Genomic DNA, 21,271 nt, shown 5'->3' on the forward strand with positions numbered 1-21,271 from the left:
CATGGAGATGAGTTCCTTCTTCACCTGGTTGGTGGCATGAGTGGCAAGTTGCCAAATGATATTAGAGTACGGGTTGTACATTTCATCACCTAGTTGGTGGCATGAAGGAGAGTACGGGTTGTACATTTCATCACCTGGTTGGTGGCATGAAGATGAGTTCCTTCTTCACCTGGTTGGTGGCATGAGTGGCGAGTTGCCAAATGATATTAGAGTACGGGTTGTACATTTCATCACTTGGTTGGTGGCATGAAGGAGAGTACGGGTTGTACATTTCATCACCTGGTTGGTGGCATAAAGATGAGTTCTTTCTTCACATTTCATCCCCTTGTTGGTGAGAATAAAGGCAAGGTGTCTAGGCATATTGTAGCAAGTGTCGAATGACACAAAGTATGTTGAACCTTTTCAAAGCACAGTTGGCTTATGTATGAATGTGTTGGAATGTATGATTGAACGAATATACTATGAAGCTGTTCATTTATTTGTATAGTCTTGTTGACATATACTTAGACTTTGTTTCATGTTGGAAGCATTCATGTTGAAGCGTTGAACCCGAGTGTTTCATTGCGAGGAATGTAAGAGGATTAGGACCAAGTTGTCTAAATCACCTCTTTATTGAATTCATGCCAAATAGTCTTTGTTACATAGGATGTCGAACGGTTGAAGCTTAACACTTGTACAATGTGAGTTTACTTGTAATAGTACTTCAAGTGATCAGCGTTTCATGGATGGCAAGGGTCTTACCATCGGAGCTTCTAAGCTTGTAGGAGCCAGGGCGACTGATGCCAACAACTTCAAACGGTCCATCCCAGTTTGGACTAAGTGTTCCTTCACTCGGAACTCTGTCGCAGAGTAATCTTTTCTTCAATACCCAATCCCCCACTTTGGAATAACGAGGTTTGACCCTTGAGTCATAGTAGTTGGAGATGCGCTGCTTGTAGGCGACATTCCTCAAGTGAGCCTGGTTTTTATGTTCCTCGACTAGATCTAAGTTGAGGGTAAGTTGTTTTTCATTTTCGCTTTGCACGTAGTTCTAGACTCGGTACGTTGCTTGCTCAAGCTCAAATAGGACAACTGCCTTTGTACCAAAAGCAAGCGAGAATGGGGTTTCTCCTATTGATGCCCGACACGAAGTGCGATATGACCAAAGAACTTGGGGCACAAATTTTGGCCAATAACCTTTAGCCTTGTCCAATCTGGTTTTTAAAGTTTGCTTGATTATTTTGTTGACAGCTTCAACTTGTCCATTAGACTAGGGATGAGCTGGGGAGGCAAAACATAAGTTGATGTTGAACTTAGAGTAGAACATTCTGAACTTATTATTGTCAAACTGTCGCCTATTGTCGGTGACTATCGCATTGGGAATGCCGAATCTGGAAACGATGTTTTTCCAAACAAAGTCTTCTATTTTTGCCTCAGTAATGGTTGCCAAGGGTTCTACTTCGGCCCACTTTGTGAAGTAGTCAACTGCAATGATTGCATAGCGAACTTTGCCCTTCCCTGCAGGCATTGGGCCGATCAAATCAAGTCCCCATTAGGCGAAGGGCCAAGGGCTGATCATAGGAGTGAGCGGCTCGGGAGGGGAGTGAGGAATAGTTACGTAGCGTTGACACTTATCACATGAGCGGGATATTCTGATGGCATCTTGGTGGAGTGTTGGCCAGTAATATCCTTGGTGAAAAGCCTTGTGTTCTAGGGATCGAGATCCAGCTTGATCTCCGCAGACTTCTTCATGTATTTCTTGAAGGACAGTTTCCGCCTCTGCGGGTGTAAGCCATCTTAGGTATGGTAGGTTAAAATCCCGCTTGTAAAGTTGGTCATTAATGATCAAGTAACGGGTAGCCTTGCCTCGAATTTGCTTAGCTTAGACTTTGTCATTTGGAAGGGTGCCATGAGTAAGGAATCTATAAATCAGGGTAATCCAATTATCCCCCTATTGTAAGTTGCACACTTCTGCAGCCATGGTGCTTGGTGCTGCCAACAATTCGACCTGAAATTTTCTCCCAATCTTGTCTTCCACCGCTGAAGCGAGGGGAGCCAAAGCATCTGCATGACTGTTTGCCGCTCTAGGAATTTGGGTGATCTGGTAGTGGAAGTGCTTGAGCAACAATTGTGTTTGTGCCAGATATGCTGCTATGGAGCTATCCTTAGCGTCAAAGTTGTTGGTGACCTGGTTAACCACCAATTAGGAGTCACTGAAGATATCAATTCGTTTAACCGCAAGGTGTTTGGCCAAACGTAAGCCTGCTATGAGGGTTTCATATTCGGCCTCATTGTTCAACACCTTGAATTTGAAACGAAGAGCATACTTCAATGCCACTTTGTCAGGGGTCGTAAGGACTAGTCCTACTCCACAACCCTGTTTGTTGGACGAGCCATCAACATATAGGCTCCATGCTAGGGCTATTGGTTATATTTTCTGAGCTTCCGACGGTAATGAAACCACTTTTTTAGGAGTAGAAACAATGTCAAAAGGATATGTGAAGTCGGCGATGAAGTCTGCCACTGCTTGGCCCTTATCAGCTGGCTTTGGTTGGTAGGAGATGTCAAACTCACCCAATGCTATCGCCCATTTGATCATTCACCCAGAAGTGTCAGAAGTTTGGAGTATCTGTCAAAGAGGATGATTGGTAAGCACGATGATGGAGTGTGCTTGGAAGTAAGGGCGAAGTTTTCGAGCAAACATGACCAATGCTAGAGCCAATTTCTCAATGTTGGAGTATCGTGTCTCCGCATCTTGTAAGGTCTTACTAGCGTAGTAGACAAGCCGTTCGACATTACCATCCTTTCGAATGAGAACGGAGCTTACTGCTGAAGCTGATACCGACAGATAGATAATGAGAGTGTCAATAACCTCAGGTTAGGAGAGCAGAGGGGCTTTACTCATGTAGTCAACATCAAAACCCAAAAAATCATCCACAACATAGAAGAATGGGAAGTAAGAAACTGAGATGGTTTTTCATTGTGATGGCCTCACTGGTCGTGGCAACAATGGCAACAATTCTCCATTGATGAGAAAGGGTGTGCAGACCAGATGGCATCCCATCCACGGCGTCCATTCTTGCCTTCAACCTGGTAGCATCCTTGCAAAAACAGGCTCCTTAAACGCAAAAAACCTGTTGTCATCTCAACTTTCCAGCGAGTCCAGGCTCCTCAGACATAAAACCCCACAAAACAGTGAAGTTATGGCCGAGATCAGCTTTTTGCAGTGATCGTCCTCAGTCAAATCCCGATATCATCTATCTCTCTCTTCCTATTTCAGCGACGTCAAAGCTAGCCTCAGGCAACTCCACTAGCAGCAACAATCACCGCCGTCGCCGGAATAGAGAAAACCCACTTCCTCTGCAACTCCACCAATCGCCGACCTCTCTACGAATTAGGGTTTCTCTTCATCTTCGGCAAACATGGCGGATGTGGAGGCTGATGTTGCGGGGGCAAGAATACCAAAGAAGAGGGCGTTCAAGAAGTTCAGATTTAGAGGCGTCAATTTGGATGCGCTTGTTGACATGTCGATTGATGAGCTTGTTAAGCTCTTTCCTGCTATAGGGCTCGCAGAATGTTCCAGAGAGGTTTGAATAGAAAGCCAATGGCTTTGATCAAGAAGCTGCCCAAAGCGCCTTATATTTTGTTATGACATCGGAATTTCAGCTTGTTTCCGCAACAATTGCATGCGCACTTTATTTACGTTATTTACATTATTTACATGTTTTACAGCTGGAGTACACCAGCTTGTGTTCAAACAGCATAAAAAGAAAAAAAGGAGGCATATATACGAAAGTTGCTAAATGGTGAGGCAGATCTTGTCAGCAAGGTTGAAAGAAATATTCCCAAGGATGACCCAAGAAACCTAGCTATGATAGCTGATAATTGCCTGCGCACTTCCTCAACCAATACGGAAAGCGTTGTTTGCCATTTACCAAAAGAGAAAAGAGAAAGCAAAAGCAGAAAGCAAAAGAGAAAGCAAAAGCAAGGAATAAACACCCCACCAAAATGATGTAATTTATTTTTATTATCTTTCGGAGACATCTGTATAAACCCAATCAGAGGGTAATATGTATAAACCCCATCATAGGGTAATTTAAAAAAAAATGAAAAAACCCAAAATAAATGCGCTGGAATGTTGTGTAGAGGGCGAAGGCCCATAAGCCCAAAATAGCTCCAACCAGGCGATCAAAAATACGCATGGTACTTCCAAAATTATTCGGCAACCCGCTGCTATTATCACCAACCAAGTGACCAAAAGTACGCCCAATACTCCAAAAATTATTCGGCAACCTGCCGCTATTACCACCAACCAGGTGATGAAATGTACAACCCGTACTCTAATATCATTTGGCAACTAGCCATTGATGCCACCAACCAGGTAATGAAATGTACAACCCGTACTCTCCTTTATGCCACCAACCAAGTGACCAAAAGTACGCCCAGTACTTCATATTATACATAAGCATTACTCATGTCAATCATACATAAAAATTCATGAGCATCACTCATATCAATCATACATAAACATTCATGAGCATCACTCATGTCAACGTCCATGAGCATCACTCATGTCAATTAAACATTCATGAGCATCACTCATGTCAATCAGCTTCAAAAGCTTCATTTACAAAAGCTTTAGCTTCAAAAGCTTCATTTACAGAGCTACAGCTTCAAAGCTTCACTTACAAAGCTTCAGTGAAGGGTATACAAATACAGCCTCCGAACAACCGCCACTTCGGCCCATACATGGATTCAATTTGAAGTCTCCAGCCAACAGACTCTATTGACTGAAGACTTGGGGGACTACATTATGTACCATATATTAGGCCTCAACTGGGCCTCATGAAAAATACTTGGGGGACTCTAGCCCATCATTCATGTATTGAGGAATGAGCCCTTATTCTATAAAAGGGACTCCCTCACCACCATTAGAGAGCATTAACTCTAGCCCGTATTTATGTATTGAGGAGCGAGCCCTTATTCTATAAAAGGGACTCCCTCACCATCATTAGAGAACATCGCCGCCTACTGAGCAACCGCCTCACCGCGAGCATCAAATCTAGCACATATTTATGTATTGAAGAGCAATCCCTTATTATATAAAAGGGACTCCCTCACCTTCAACGCCACAAGCCGAGCCAACCAAGGCAACATAAGCCACGAGCCGAGCAGCCTCGCAGCATGTGCTACTTCTAGTTGAGCATCATTTCAAATTGAGCACCGCCTCATATCGAACATCAGTTCAAAACAACATCTAGTTACTTCGGTCCACACATGGACTGAATTTCAAGTCTCCAGCCAAAAGACTCTCTTGACTGAAGACTTGGGGGACTACTGTTTATACCATATTTAGGGCCTCGTATTTAGATCTCGTACAAATACTCGAGAGACTTAAATGTAATTATGTGATAAAGGAATGGGCAAATATGTAATAAGTGAGGAGTCCTTATTCTATAAAAGGATCCCTCACCCTCATAATTAAGGGAGGCCATTTCCTAAGCCTCTCTTATCTAGGGCAAAGCTCTCACACTCTCTCCCTCACAAATACTCTCAGAGAAATACAATCAATGTGGACGTAGCCCAAACCTTGGGGTGAACCACGATACATCCTGTGTTATTTACATTACATGCAGATTCACGGTTGGATTTACGTTGTTCCAAGACCTTCGGTTTTGTGCATCAACAGAGCCAAAAATAATCAAGAAGAATATGAAGGCGACATGTGGATTCTAGGGTGAAAAGCACAAAATTACCCTCGAGGAACATCAAAATTCCTACGCGTGAGCAGCAGACAATCATCCCACAATCAAGTCAAAAGTGCCAAAAATAGGTATTTATTTATAACCTATTTCATCCATCCTCATCAAATCTTCACCACAAGGTAACCCCTAAATCATTCTTGTTTTATTATATTAATTAGCTAATTAATTGATTAATTATTTAATTAATTTGCTAATTAAACACAAATCATTAACTTCACCCCTAAAACCATCCAAGTAGCTGGTCCATCTCCTCCCAAGGTGGCTGGGTACACCCTTATATAAACACCCTCATTGTATCCAAAACTGAATTCCATTCTCTTGTTAAAATCTCTAAATTCTCCAAACACTTTTTCCTCAAAATTCTAACTTTTGGCATTGGAGGTTCTTCAGCTAAAGCACCCCCCCCACTTCATCGTGGGTGCGTTAGACTATTGACCTTGACCTAAGATGTTATTTATTTTGTAGGTGTAATTTTGTCCAAGAGCAAGGAGAAAGAAATTTGCATCCACAAATTCGTGCTTTCATTGAGAGTTGAGTCACACGCTCGTAGAAGACTCTCGTATCTAAGGCTTTTTGTTTCTTTGCTTATTTGTAGATTTTTCGTACATTCTTATCTTTGGAATTTTTATTTCTAAAAATTCTTTGATAAAACATAAAACAAAAGTACAATGGCAAATGATTTGCAAACCTTGACAAACGGAAATTCCAACATTCAAGGATTCAGACCACTACAAGGCTCAACATAGTGGTAAGCGGAGCGGCACCCCCACGAGGCACCACCGTGGTAACCACCACGGTAGCCACCATTGGCAAAACCCATGGCTCCAAGGCCACGGCCCAAGCCGTGCCACTTAAACCTTCAAGGGCCTAAGCCCTAGCTAAGCTGAACTATGTTGTCCAAACTCAACACATTGCGAAGCTGAGCCCAAGCCTCACATCCGCGTGTGCCACACGCCTAGCAGCGCACTCCCGTGGCCCAGCCTGCTCTTGCGACCCAACCTACTCCCATGGCTTTCCAAGCAGCCTAAATTAGTCCAAGATTAGTTTAACCATCCCAGCTTCAAATTTCTGGGCCTACGATCGAACTAGGGGCATTTTCACCGTATTTCTTCGTGAATTTGACATTTCCTAACTCAAATCTCGCACCCGGAGTCTACCACACTTCCACTGCTCATGGAGACGAATTCCTTCCAACCTCTTCCAACCCAAATGGAGAACAACATTTGTCTCGAAAAATCATAGAGTTGACGAGCGCACTGAGATCTAATGCGCCCCAGACGAGGTGTCCCGAAGTAGGACAAGGGCAGATGAAGAACCTCTCCAACAACGTCCCAGCAAGCATCCACTCAACCCACCATGAACTGAGCGTTTGGGCAGTGTACACTCCCGACTAAGCCCCCGAGATAGCGTATACTCCCATCTAAGTGTGCGGAGGAGCATACACTATCGACTAGGCCCACGGATGAGTATACACTCCTGATTAGGACCACACTCCAATGAACAACATGGACAACCTTCCAGGCGAAGTGTTCATTCATGGCTAGGCCCGCAATGAGCATCCTCCACCTCACATTGAAATAGGTAGCACGATAAACGGAGAAAAGCACTCACTGAATCCGACTAAAGTTTAATCAGCAGACTGCGAAGAATTCGCTCACCTGCTAGGAATGAACCACATGCACCGCAACTAAGGCATAGACGAGCCAAGTACATATAAGAATAACCTAGACCAGCAGGTCACGACTGGAGGCAGCCGAGAGCTCCATTACCCCAACAAAAGAAAATTCAGGAAGAAGTAGAGAGTCTCTTGACCAAGCGATTGCATGATTCCAACGCAACGAGGTCACCGACAAGGCACTACGACGAGACATGAGCAACATAAGTAAGTCACCCTTCACAGATGAGATCGAGCAGGCAGAGCCTCCACGTGAGTTTAGCATGCCACATTTCAAATCTTTAAAGGAGATGGAGACCCAAAGAGACATTGGAAGCACTACCGAAGCGCAATGATCCTCTATCGAAACAATGACGATCTTATGTGCAAGATATTTGCCACCACTCTACAAGGTGAGGGGTAAGATTGGATCTACACCCTGCCGCCACAATCCATATGGAGTTTCGACGAATTTTTTTTGGTTTTCCCCAAAGGATATTCATCCATTCGCTCGATCAAGAAAAAGTCCTACCACGTGGTCAACATCAAGAAGAACCCAAAAGAGGTTCAAAGCAGAGAAGGTAAAGATAGTCGAATGCAATGACTCGATAGCAAGTGTAGCCTTCCAAAAGGGACTCCCAGCAGACCACCCATTGTTTGGGGAGTTAATCATGAAAGAAGACCTAACTCTTGCTGACTTTGTCACTCTGGCAGATAAGCATGCCCTTGGGGATGAAGCTCGCCAATCCAGATTCAAGGACTTGAATGAGTACTGACATCACCTCCTTATTATCCAAACCGAAAGAAGCAGATGACCTATTCGCTTGTTTGACGGTATCTGAAGTAGCAATAAGCTCAACCATCATACGAGAAGAGCTGGGGGCCCGACTACCTGTATTCCATAGTTCAAAAGCTTTCCTCGATATTGAAACCAACTACCAGAAATTCAAAAGCTAACTTTGGCGATAGTTGTTGCAACCCAGAAGCTGAAGTTATACCTTCATATGCACGCAATCATCCTCATGATGCACTATTTCTCCCAATCCAGATGCACGACAATAAAGGCACAGACACTGGTGGTACAAAGTTTTTTTACGAAAGCAACAACTAAGCCCAAAAGGCATGTCAAGGGCAGACGAACACTAGAAGGACACTCAGAAGCAAGTTTTGTCCTCGTCGCCCTAGAAGATTCTACATAAGAGCAACATGTACCGGCAGTTGAGTACCACCACCTGTTGCGCGTGACATGGCCCTAGCTGACCCTTGCTTCATAATTTAGCTCTAGAGTGGCTCAATACCGGCAGTTGAGCATCTTCTACTACGTGTAACATGGCCCCAACTCCACGACTCCCTACCGCTCCTTCATGTCTAGCCTAGGGGATGTAACAGAGCGACCCAATGGTGCTCCAGAAGCAACCAAGCACACCCTAGTCACGCCTGCTTCGCCTAATGGAGACTTTTGGCATTTGCATGTCGACGATGCATCCAACTACAAAGGATCGGAAGCAAGCATGGTCCTTGTCACCCCAGACGGTTCGATGCTCAAGCATACGATTACTCTAGGCTTCAAGGTATCCAACAACGAAGCAAACTACAAAGCCTTACTAGCAGGTCCTTGAATGGAAAAAGACTTGGCGGTGAAAAAGCTTGCAATCCATTCTGATTCCCAGCTAATCACCGGCCAGATTATTGGGGAGCACAAGGCAAAACATCCAAGGAAGGTGCAATACTTAGAAAAAGTATGCAAGAAACTTAAGGCATTTTAGACTTACACCCTCACTCAAGTTATGTGGGCAAACAACGCCCACAAGAAAAGCACTAAGTTTCTTGCCCACTCAATTTGGCATCCTTCAGTCCATCGTCACTAACAACAGACCGCAATTTATGGGCAAAGATTTGGCGAAGTTCTTCCAAAAGTATGGCATCAAGCAACACATGTCCATGCCGAGATATCCTTAAGGCAATGGGCAGGCCGAAGCATCCAACAAGACAATCCTCAACAACCTCAAGAAATCCTTCTTAGACAAAAAAGGAAAATGGCCAGATGAACTCGCCGAATGTCTATGGGCATATCGCACCACCAAACGATGAGCCATCGATGAGACTCCTTTCTCTTTGGCATTTGGTTCAAAATCATTCCTCCCAATGTCATCATGCCAAGTATCAGCACTCTACTGCCAAACATCGATCAAAATAGTAAAGAGATGGCCACAACCTTAGATCTGGCAGAGGAGAAACGCGAGCAGACCAACACCCGCATTGCAGCCTACCAGCAGCAACTCTTCTTTAGCTACAACAAAAGAGCAAGATCTAGTAGTTCCAACCCAAAGATCTAGTCCTAAGAAAAGCCTTCATCACTGCCTGCAGAGAAGGCTCCAAAAAGATGGATCCCATCTGGGAAGGTACGTACAAGATCAGCAAAGTAGGTAGCAAGGGTAATTACACCCTCGCCACCATGAACGACAAAGAGATTGAAAAGCAGCGGAACACCTACAATATGAGGAAGTATCATATGTGACCTCCCGCCACATCAAAGCCTGAAGACTCAAGCAGCTTGATAGGCACTACCTCACAAGTCGAGGACTATCCAATTGTTATGTAGTTTATACCTTACAGCTAAGTTCTCGTTCATTTCACTAGTTTTTCAATGAGGAATTCAGAAGTAATATACAACTTGGCTCAGCTACATGCTTACAACAACATATCACTCTTGCACTTCAAAAGAAGACCGTGCCCTTCTTAGGGACTCATTGCAAGAATTGCACCCCCCGATGGACCAACCATGCTCTCCAGTGCAAAGGGGTAAACCAATTCCCCGACAACCATATGCGTCTGCTATCCAATGCAAGAGGATAAACTAATTGCTCTTCAGTGCGAGAGGGTAAACCAATTCCCTGACACCTACATGGGTCTGTTCTCCAATGTGGGAGGATAAACTTACACTCTGAATATCCAAATGTGGATGAGCCGAGCTGCCCTGGTATAACTAGATGCACGATGGCTTGCGCCAAGATTCCAAGAAGTAGCCAGAATGGTCTTTTTCAAGGCTTAGCTAAATAAAGGATTTTAGGTTTCTAGGCCTAATCCGTGGGGAACCGGGCCCCAAGAACCTAAAGGACATAAGCAATGCGACTCGCGTAGCACTACACCCCAGTGTCATAATCCGTGGCCCCAGTTGCACAGATGCCCTTGGCTTTAGCCAAACCAAGTAGTCCAAGCAGTGGTCTGTGCCACAAGACCTCTTCGGCCCATGCCAAGCCAACTCCTGGCCCTTGCCAGCCTACGTGCCGCACCACCCCGACGGCTGCCCCGTGATAATACTATCGAAGAAGAAGACAAGGAAAAATAATTTTTTCTTACTTCGGTGCGGCATGGAGAAGACGAAGAAAGCAATGAAAGATGGTCCTTTGCACGGGCAAGTGTAGAAGATTGCTAGGGGAAAGGGAACAAATATCCTCTAGCTTTCTCTCTCTTGTAGGGTAGAATAAATTGCTCTCTAAAGTTGATTCAATCATCTACTTAAGGTAGATTTAAATAGACTTTAGAAGTGATTTATTTCCCTTTCCTAGAAGGATCTAATTTCCAATTAAAGAGGGACTCTACATCAAAATTAGAAACAATCCTACGTTTCCTAAAGCAAGAAGATCTCTACATCTGCTACCCTTTCCTGTGAGCAGCCCAACAAGTGTGGGGGCATTTGTGGAGCCAAAAATAATCAAGAAGAATATGAAGGCGACACATGGATTCTAGGGTAAAAAGGACAAAATTACCCTCAAGGAACACCGAAATTCCTACCCGCGAGTAGTGGACAATCATCCCTCAATCAAGTCAAAAGTGCCCAAACTAAGTATTTATTTATAACCTATTTCATCCATCCTCATCAAATCTTCTCCACAAGGTAACCCCTAAATCATTCCTTTTTTATTATATTAATTAGCTAATTAATTGATTAATTATTCAACTAATTTCCTAATTAAACACAAATCATGAACTACACCCACAAAACCATCCAAGTGGCTGGTCCATCTCCTCCCAAGGTGGACGGCCACACCCCTATATAAACACCCCCATTCTCTCCAAAACCTAATTCCAATTCTCTTGCTAAATTCTCTAAATTTTCCATACAATTTTCCTACAAAAATCTAACTTTGGCATCGGAGGTTCTTCAGCCAAAGCCCCCTCCCCAATTCATCGTGGGCGCGTGAGGCTTTTGTCCTTTGTGGAGCTTTTTTCACAAGGCGACATGTGGATTTTTGGGTAAAAAGAACAAAATTACCCTTGAGGCACATTGGGATTCCTACGCGTGAGCAATGGACAATCATCCCTTAATCAAGTCAAAGGTGCCCAAATAGGTATTTATTTTTAAACTTATTTCATCCATCCTTAACATATCTTCTCCACAAGGTAACCTCTAAAACATTCCTTTTAAATTATGTTAATAGCTAATTAATAGATTTATTAGATAATTAATCTATTAAATGGCTAATTAAACTACCAATTACAAAAAATACACAAAGGGCCGACAACCTTCCCTCCCAAGGGGACCGGTCATGCCTTATATATACCACCCCATTTTCTCTAGAAAACCAAATTCGAATTCTCTTGCTAAACTCTCTAAATTCTCCAAACATTTTTCCCTCAAAATTCTAACTTTGGCATCGGAGGTTCTTCGACCAAACCCCCCCCCCCAAACATCATGGGAGCGTGAGGCTCTTGGCCTTGACCTAAGGTGTTATTCGTTTTGTAGGTGCAATTTTGTCCAAGATCAAGGAGGAAGAAATTTGCATCCACAGCCTTGACCTAAGATGTTATTTATTTTGTACGTGCAATTTTGTCCAAGATCAAGGAGGAAGAAATTTGCATCCACAGCCTTGACCTAAGATGTTATTTATTTTGTACGTGCAATTTTGTCCAAGAGCAAGGAGAAAGAAATTTGCATCCACATAACTCGTAGACCCATAAAGTGGGATGATGTTCTCATTACCCATATTCATTCGAAAATCTATATTTCAGGATCTTTTCTTACAATTCAAGAGCCTAAATGTTTCGTATTCTTTTCATATTGGGAGAATGTAATCTAATGAAGTTAGATTCATGAGACCATTCTTTTGTAGACACATCCTAAACGTTCCTGATCATAGGATTGCCAATTGGGCATTGACAGTCTGTTAAGATCAGTACGTACTATGTCTTCTCTCAGGGAGAGTGATTAGTCTCGAGTCATTGGTGTGTGTGACATCAAGACAAGTACGGTAGGTGCTCAATAGAGAATGAGTTCACTGAACGCGATCAACGAAGAGTTCTCATATTCCATGTCACATGAGAACTCATGGTTGGGATAATGCAAAGTAGTCCTTTGACCTGAGGCATCATAGTTGTCTTGTGGTTAAGTACTTGATCTTTGATTATGTCAAAGTCACTCCATCAGGAGGGTGTCCACGGCATCGTTGGGGTCAAGCCACTTAGCTATGGAGACAAGTGAATGCGCAACAAGGGATCTCTAACCTTCAAACCATTTGAGGGAGAATACTCTCTGATATGATTTGAATCTCTGGCCAGAGTATGAATGAGATTTGGGAATGCGTTCCGAATCACATTCAAGGTAATCATATAAGCACAAGACACGCATTGGATAGTAGACATGAGAAAATAAACTATCAAACCAAACAATGTGGTCAAGAGTATTAGATTAGAGAAAGACCGTATTGCATTTGTAATCCCGAACTGAATAGGTTCTCTAACCTCTTCTGATTAGCTTGGGTAACCATGATATGCTACTAGGTGTCACTCATGGTTTGTGGAAGCCCTAAACGTGTGTAATCACTAAAGGGAGAATTGAAAATAGTTTCAATTCACAATCGATGTAAAATGGCTTTAATCGCCCACTACCTCGCTAAAAGGAACCTAATGGATCGCACACCATAAGAGGTGGAGATTGGAGATTAAACGGAGATGAGTAAGAATAATTAAATGGTTTAATTATTTATGGCAAGGATTAATTAATATGTTAATTAATCAAACGAATAAGTTCGTTAAAGACCTCGGGATAGTTTTGGACCTTAAGGCCCAATGGGCTTCGAACGTCAAGCCCATTAACTTAAGTTGTATGACAATTTAATGAATAAAGATTCACAAAGGCCCAAAAGCCCAAAAATCCCAATATGGCCGGCCATGTGTGATGAAAATTGGTTTTGGTTATTTAGGTCACTTAAAGAAGTGACTATATAAATGACTTTATAGCTAAAATTCATTAAGGGTTAATTTTGGGGAAAATCGGTGAGAATTGTCTCTCCATTTCTCTCTAAAGAGGCCAACACCTTGGAGGGTACATCTAGCAATCCTACTACTCCAAGGTCACTCATTTTCTTCTACAATCTAACCTTGGTGTCGAGACTTAGAGGTTCTCAATTTTGGGAACTTGGAGAACCATATTCTTCCATCCAAATCCATGGATCTAAGAAGCAAGGAATGAAGGCCCTATCTCTTTGGGTGATTAGCCTTTGCTTATGCAAAGAGGAATCTACAAAGGTATATTTATCAACTCACTTTGTTTTTGAGTTGATTCATGATTCACCAATCTACTAGGCTTTGAATTTCATGGGTAATGTTTTGTTTTTGAGTGCATGCAAGCATGATTCCGCCTTTAATTGTTAATTGCATGCTATATGATGTTGCTCAAATGAACATGTTTTCACAAAATAATCCTTCAAGTGGTATCAGAGCCTAGGTCTAGTAGTTGGTGAATCCTTTTGGGTTTTGTAGTTCATAGTTTGTGATTTAAAAGTTGTAATTGTTACAAGCTTTATTCTTGCTTCTTTGAATGTAAATTTTGTTGGAAAATTTGCCATCTCAAATGTTGTAGATGTTGTTCATATGAGCATGAATATTGGAGCTAAAATTTGGTGCCATGCTTTTGGGAAAATTCGGCCAAATCCAAAGGGTGGATTTTTGGGTTCTTGTTTGAATTGTTAAAAGTGTTTTAATGTGTTCTTTGGAACCCCTATGTACCCTAGTTTGGTTAGATGTTATTTCCCTTAAGTAAGAATGGTTTTGGAATGTTTTTGGGTGAAAAAAGTTCATGGAAAAATTTAGGTTTTTCATGAATGTTCTTCATTGTTCTTGACATTTTTGCCAAGAACACAAAAGTTTGGTGTTTTGATTCAAAGTTTTGATTTATTTCATAAAGTTTATGTGATATGTTTTTCAAATGATTTATCATGTATTTAAAGTGTTAGATATTTGATTAAATGGCAATAGAAAAATCTATCATCAAAACTTATATTATTTTTATGAAAGGTGATAGAAATAATGGTGATAAGAAGTTCTTATCTTACACCACTTGATTGTTTTTGACAAAACTCACAAATCAACACACACACCAATCTTATCCCTCCCCAAAACCGGCCACTCCCTCAAAGGGAGTACTTTTGGGGCTTTTATGCAATTACATAAAGTTTTGATACTTTTGTGTATTTGCACTTTGGCCCAAAAGTTTACGTTTTTACGTTTAGGTCCAAAAACGCTAAAGGACAAATTGTTTTGATCCTTTAATGAAGTTTTTGCATTGATTAAAGTTTGGGTTCTATTGTAATTACATGAAGTAGTGGACTTTCGTGTCTTTACAAAGTGACCCCAAAAGTTTTGCAACATAGCCCAAAAGTTGAGGTTAATTGCATTATGACCCAAATAAGTTGTGGTTATTGCATGATGGCCCAAATAGGATGAGAACAAAATTGTTTTGTCTCTTTAAATGAGAATTGGATTTTCATTTTGTTTAGCTCCATTTAAATCAATTTTATGGATACAAAAACCAAATGATAATGTTGTATTCAATTTAATTAATTAAAGTGTTAATTAATTAAAGGGTGATTATGAACCTAAGCCTAATATAATTGAGCTATGTGAAAGGCCGTTTCAAATTTGTTTGAACCATGGGAATGTGTAGATTAGATTTTGGTTGTAATTTGATTTGATCAAATGTTGTAAAAGGGCTTAAGCTCTTCTTTACTTTAAAGTAATTTGTTATATGCAAATGTTGTAATGAGCATAAGCTCACCTTTACTTTGAAGTACTTCTTTCTTGCTTTATTTGATATGCATGAAAATGAAGTAGTTGGGTCCAACGCCCATAAGACAACACGCCTTAATGTGATTAAACGCGTAACTAAAATCAATCACCATTCCTAGACCGAGATTCAACACAAGGCTCGTGTTGAATCTAAACAAAGGTTCATAATCATCCTAAGGCCCTAAGGCAACTATATAGTCCATCAAATGAATGCAAAGGTTATGTTAGTAGTATCATATACTCTTGCTTTAAAAACCGTTTTAAAAGCATAGTGGGAGTATTATGTACAACTAAAACAATGAGATGGACCAATAGTTGTAATAGGACCAAAATAGTTTTAATAGAGATTAAAATGTATGTTTATATGTGATGAGACCTAAAACTCTCAACCAAACCATTATTAAGTTGATAAGCGTGAGAGTGCTTAGAACACTCTTTCGTGGCCTTCCACCGTGGTGGGCTTCAATCGTTTGTGACTCGTACAATGTATTCGTCCAGTTCTGGGGTTGCAAAGTATGTGCTTACATTCAGGAGAAGCCTATAAACATATGATGAAGTGAAAGGTAGGCAACGAGTGTGGCCAATATGGAGTTCTTCTGAGGCCATTCTTGAACCCCTACTTGAACTAGCATGGTGGGAATGACTTAACTAAGTGCAATGGTGCCAATATGGAGTTCTTCTGAGGCATCATTCTCTAGAGGCCAAACGAGATGGGTACTTGCATTAGTTGCAAATGAGTAAGCGTACTCTCTCATTATTATTGATGCTAGCCAATATGGAGTTCTTCTGAGGTGGGCTTGGTAGTAGTGAGCCTCCCATAACCTACTAGGAGTTTCATCCAAAACTCTCGAATTCCAATGAGGGATATGGAATTTGCCAAAAATAGTGGGTGGTGCTATTTTGATTTAAAGACCCGAATCAAATGGTTTAAAATCAATCAATTTATATTTGTTATGTATTTGTTTACCAATATATTTGCAAACGCTATCCAACACTTGACAAATAAAACCGAATGTTTTAGTTTCCGGACTTAGTACCACAATCCCAAAGAATGTCTTATAAAGATTGCATATGTATTTAAGTAGTCTCATCCTCACAATCTTCCTAATGATAATGTATCATTGGAAGAACATGTTAGAAAAGTCTATCATGAAGAGGACAACACAAACAACCAATGCTTAATCCTTTGTTAAATGAACAAAGGAACTTATGAAGATTAGCATAATGACAAGGACACTTTTAGTGTTATTAGTTCTTCACTTACAAATCGTTGTATGAAGAAATAATAGTTGCTTTGAACAACCCTTAGTCAATGCAAACACTAGTGCTTGTTTCTTTGTTAAATGAACAAAGAACTTGAGAAGAAAGCACAAAGGCATGGACACTTTATGTGCCATGATTCTTCACTTACAATTTGTTGTATGAAGAAATGAGAGTTGCCTTGTACAACTCTTGAAGGTTTGTAATTATGTTTAGAACATAATGGTTGGTTGACAAAAATAGTCCATTAACATGGACTTATGATGATTTTGAATCATTGAATGTTGAAGTGATAAACCACTTAACGAGACGGAAACTAGGCAAGGATTTCACCTTTGTGTCCCTATCCTAATGGTTCACTAAGTTTATTGTAAACTATGTAGTGAACAATAAACCACATGCTCTCCAAAATTGTTTGATGTGTATAACACAATTGAAAAAGGTTTCAAGAGAGATAGTGGGAGTTTAGGGACCATGACTATCGTAGTCAAAGGAGAAGTCAAATAAAGAAGATAAATAACTCCAAGGGAACAAACTTTCTTTATGAAAGGATGGACATTGGAAGGGGTATTTGCAAGAAATGTCTTGCAAGTGTCAAGAACACACCTTTCGAAGGTGTTGTAAAATGTTCTTGAAAAGTTCAAAACAGTTGGTTCTTCTACTTGAATGCATGATTCCGTATTAGTGACTATGTTTTACAATCGTTGTAAAAGTGTGGCTAATAAGAAGTAGAAGATTAATGAGAGAAAAGAAAGTACTTCACATTCGAAACGTGAATCAAATGTAGATCTCTGCGAAAGCAGATGGTACTTACTTCCTCATATGAACTACCAAAGAAATTGGAAAAACATAGATTGTCTTTATATTCCAATTTTAAGGAACTAAATTCCGTCACTATGTGAAATGGATAAATGTTTTGTTTGACAAAACAATGTTCTTTATTAATCAATGATTAGATTATGGTAATCTAATTAATTATCTCTATAGTAGAGATAATATGGTAGTGTTAACTGTTCAGAAAATAATGATGCTTAAAACCCAAAAGGTTGCAAGGTAGTGACTAATCCTAACTAAAGTTGTGATACCTCTAAAACATAAATTACGAGTTGGTCATAGATGGACGCTTTGGATCGTTAGATCCGGATCCAATACCTTCTTGTTAAAATTGTATGGAGGCGAAATGTTCGAATCTTTATTCTTTTGGAAAGAAGAAAGAATCACAAAGTTGTTGAGGTTAATTCACTTAAATGTTAGTGGCACTTGTCCACAAACATAATATTACTCATGTTGAATAACATTCACCGAAGATCACTCTCGGTTGGACTATAGTTTATTTTGAATAAACACAAGTCCGAATACTTTGCAAAATGTTTCATAGAATTCAAGTAATGTAAGTTGATGAGTAAGACATCTAAAGTATTTACCTCCTTAGATTTGATCCAAGGTACGGTAACACTTTAGATGAATTTCCTTGAAAGATATCAAGGAAAATAGCATCATAAGATAATGTATTTCTCCATTAGGAGAAGAACGAACTCGAATAAGTTTTAGTTCGTTAGATGTTATCTATTACCCATATATAGGATATATACTTCTAAAACAATATGATTGTCAATGAGAAGATCTTCCAATATTTTCATAACTCCATAAGATGTAGTTGGAAAGAAAGACAAATCTTAAGCATGTTAAAGATTTGGGGTTGTGTGCTAACAAGCAATATTTGTTTGATAACAATCTTGTGGGATATCCTTAAATTAACTTTTGGATATCGCTTCTATAAACCAACTAACAAATGTTGTTTTGTTGGGTAGTTCATTGTAATTCTACAATGTGATTTGCCTAAGAGCAAATGAACGAGAGATAGAACTCAAAGAATGGGTTCTTTGAGAGAAAAGATTGTAATCAACAAATATAACAACCTAGTTCCTATACCACAAGCTCCAAGGTAGTCGATAAGAATGAAAATCCTTATGACTACATTGAGTGTATATATGATGTATACTCAAGGAAATGGTAAAGTACCATTTGACTCGAAATAATAAAACCTTCATAGCTAATTGGTAGCTTAAGGTGACTACAATCAAAGAGAATGGTTGACTTTAAAGGAACCATTTTTGACGTAGTCTTAGTTTCAATTAATTCGAAGATTGCTAGCTACAACTAAATGGTGATTCAATGTTTTGACATAATATGGGTTTCCGAAACCATTATTAAGATAGTCTTGATAATATATGTCCAAAACTATAAATCACAAGACATGTAAGTTGTAGAGATCCATCCATCATGGATCGTAGCAAGTTAGTGGGAGCTATTTGCATTTTATGAGAAAAGGATCAAATCGTTTGATTTCTCATAAAGATGTAAATGAATCTTTTGTTTACTAGGTTTACAAAAGATTAGTGGGAGTTAATCATGTTCCTAAAATTTAAGTATATATGATATATTAATTTTGGAAATGAAAAGAAAGCTTCTTCGTTAAAGTTATGACTTTAAGCATTCTATAAACGATAGAATGTATATGGGAGACATAGTCTATATACATGGGATGTAAATCTATATTGATAGATTTTAGGATATAATTGGATTATATCAATCCCTAATAATAGACAAGAGATGCTAGGAAGTTTCTCATATGATGATAAACTTCAAGAACGATTCTAGTCAGACTAGCAAGTTGTTCTTCTCAAAGGGAACGTACCCTTTGACTCCCAAAGAAATAATGCTTAAATAGAATCCTTTATGCGTAAGCAGAAAGGTGATTTATGTATTTCATATTGTATGAAAAACATTGATATGAGTTGTACCTAGAACGGTACAAGACGATATCAGTGCAAGCCCAGGATCAGAACCATGGCAATTGTCAAGTGAGTCCTTAAGTATTTAAGAAATACTAAAGGATAGATTCCTCAAAGAATGAGTAAGAATTAGAGTAACGAAATGGAAGCGTAAATGTATTAGATTATGAATCTAATCCATCATTGGATGTTTCTTCATTATGAATGAAGAGATAAACGAATATCTCTTTATTATGACTAAAGAGATATTTGGATGGAAACATTAAAAGTAATGACTTTAGTGTGTTCCATTATGAATGCAAGATATATTGCCATATAGAAGTTTACAACAATGTTGTTTGGATGGGAAAGTTCATTTATGAACTCTCTATTCGGTTCCAACCAGAAAGTGTATGACACTAATGGGGCGATAGCTCAAGCCTGGGAATCAAGGTCTCATCAAGATCCGAACATAAATGAGAGACTGAACCACATGATTGAGAATCATGTATAATGGTGACGTCGTTATTCTCAAGGTTGCTTATGTGGATAACACATATAGATATCCACTGTCTAGGCCTACTATTCAGCCATTTATGAAATGACTACGGAAGAGGTATCATCAAGATGACCAAGCTGATTGGCTCTAGTGCAAGTGGGAGATTGTTGGAAATGTGCCCTAAAGCCAATCATGTGATGATACTTTACGGACATTTCACATGTTAAACTAATCTAGTTTTACAAATAAAGGGCAAAAATTATTGTTTGAGCCATCTCATATAAATGTTATATGCTTAAACGATAAAGTCCAAGGAATATGCGATTGGGAGAATGTAATCTAATGAAGTTAGATTCATAAGACCATTCTTTCGTAGACACATCCTAAACGTTCCTGATCATAGGATTGCCAATTGGGCATTGACAGTCCATTAAGATCAGTACGTACTATGTCTTCTCTCAGGGAGAGTGATTAGTCTCGAGTCATTGGTGTGTGTGACATCAAGACAAGTACGGTAGGTGCTCAATAGAGAATGAGTTCACTGAACGCGATCAACGAAGAGTTCTCATATTCCATGTCACATGAGAACTCATGGTTGGGATAATGCAAAGTAGTCATTTGACCTGAGGCATCATAGTTATCTTGTGGTTAAGTCCTTGATCTTTGATTATGTCAAAGTCACTCCATCAGGAGGGTGTCCACGACATCGTTGGGGTCAAGCCACTTAGCTATTGAGACAAGTGAATGCGCAACAAGGGATCTCTAACCTTCAAACCATTTGAGGGAGAATACTCTCTGATATGATTTGAATCTCTGGCCAGAGTATGAATGAGATTTGGGAATGCGTTCCGAATCACATTCAAGGTAATCATATAAGCACAAGACACACATTGGATAGTAGACATGAGAAAATAAACTATCAAACCAAACAATGTGGTCAAGAGTATTAGATTAGAGAAAGACCGTATTGCATTTGTAATCCCGAACTGAATAGGTTCTCTAACCTCTTCTGATTAGCTTGGGTAACCATGATATGCTGCTAGGTGTCACTCATGGTTTGTGGAAGCCCTAAACGTGTGTAATCACTAAAGGGAGAATTGAAAATAGTTTCAATTCACAATCGATGTAAAATGGTTTTAATCGCCCACTACCTCGCTAAAAGGAACCTAATGGATCGCACACCATAAGAGGTGGAGATTGGAGATTAAACGGAGATGAGTAAGAATAATTAAATGGTTTAATTATTTATGGCAAGGATTAATTAATATGTTAA

The 21,271-nt window shown here is 40.0% G+C and overlaps 1 pseudogene; it reads left to right on the forward strand.

Annotated features, from left to right (window-relative positions):
- Nucleotides 1-3,369: 3,369 nt before the first annotated feature.
- On the forward strand, nt 3,370-3,631 carry LOC126603117 (40S ribosomal protein S15-4-like; annotated as a pseudogene).
- The last annotated feature ends 17,640 nt before the right edge of the window (nt 3,632-21,271 follow it).

Source organism: Malus sylvestris, chromosome 15 (assembly GCF_916048215.2).
Source record: "Malus sylvestris chromosome 15, drMalSylv7.2, whole genome shotgun sequence".
Lineage (NCBI taxonomy): Eukaryota > Viridiplantae > Streptophyta > Magnoliopsida > Rosales > Rosaceae > Malus > Malus sylvestris.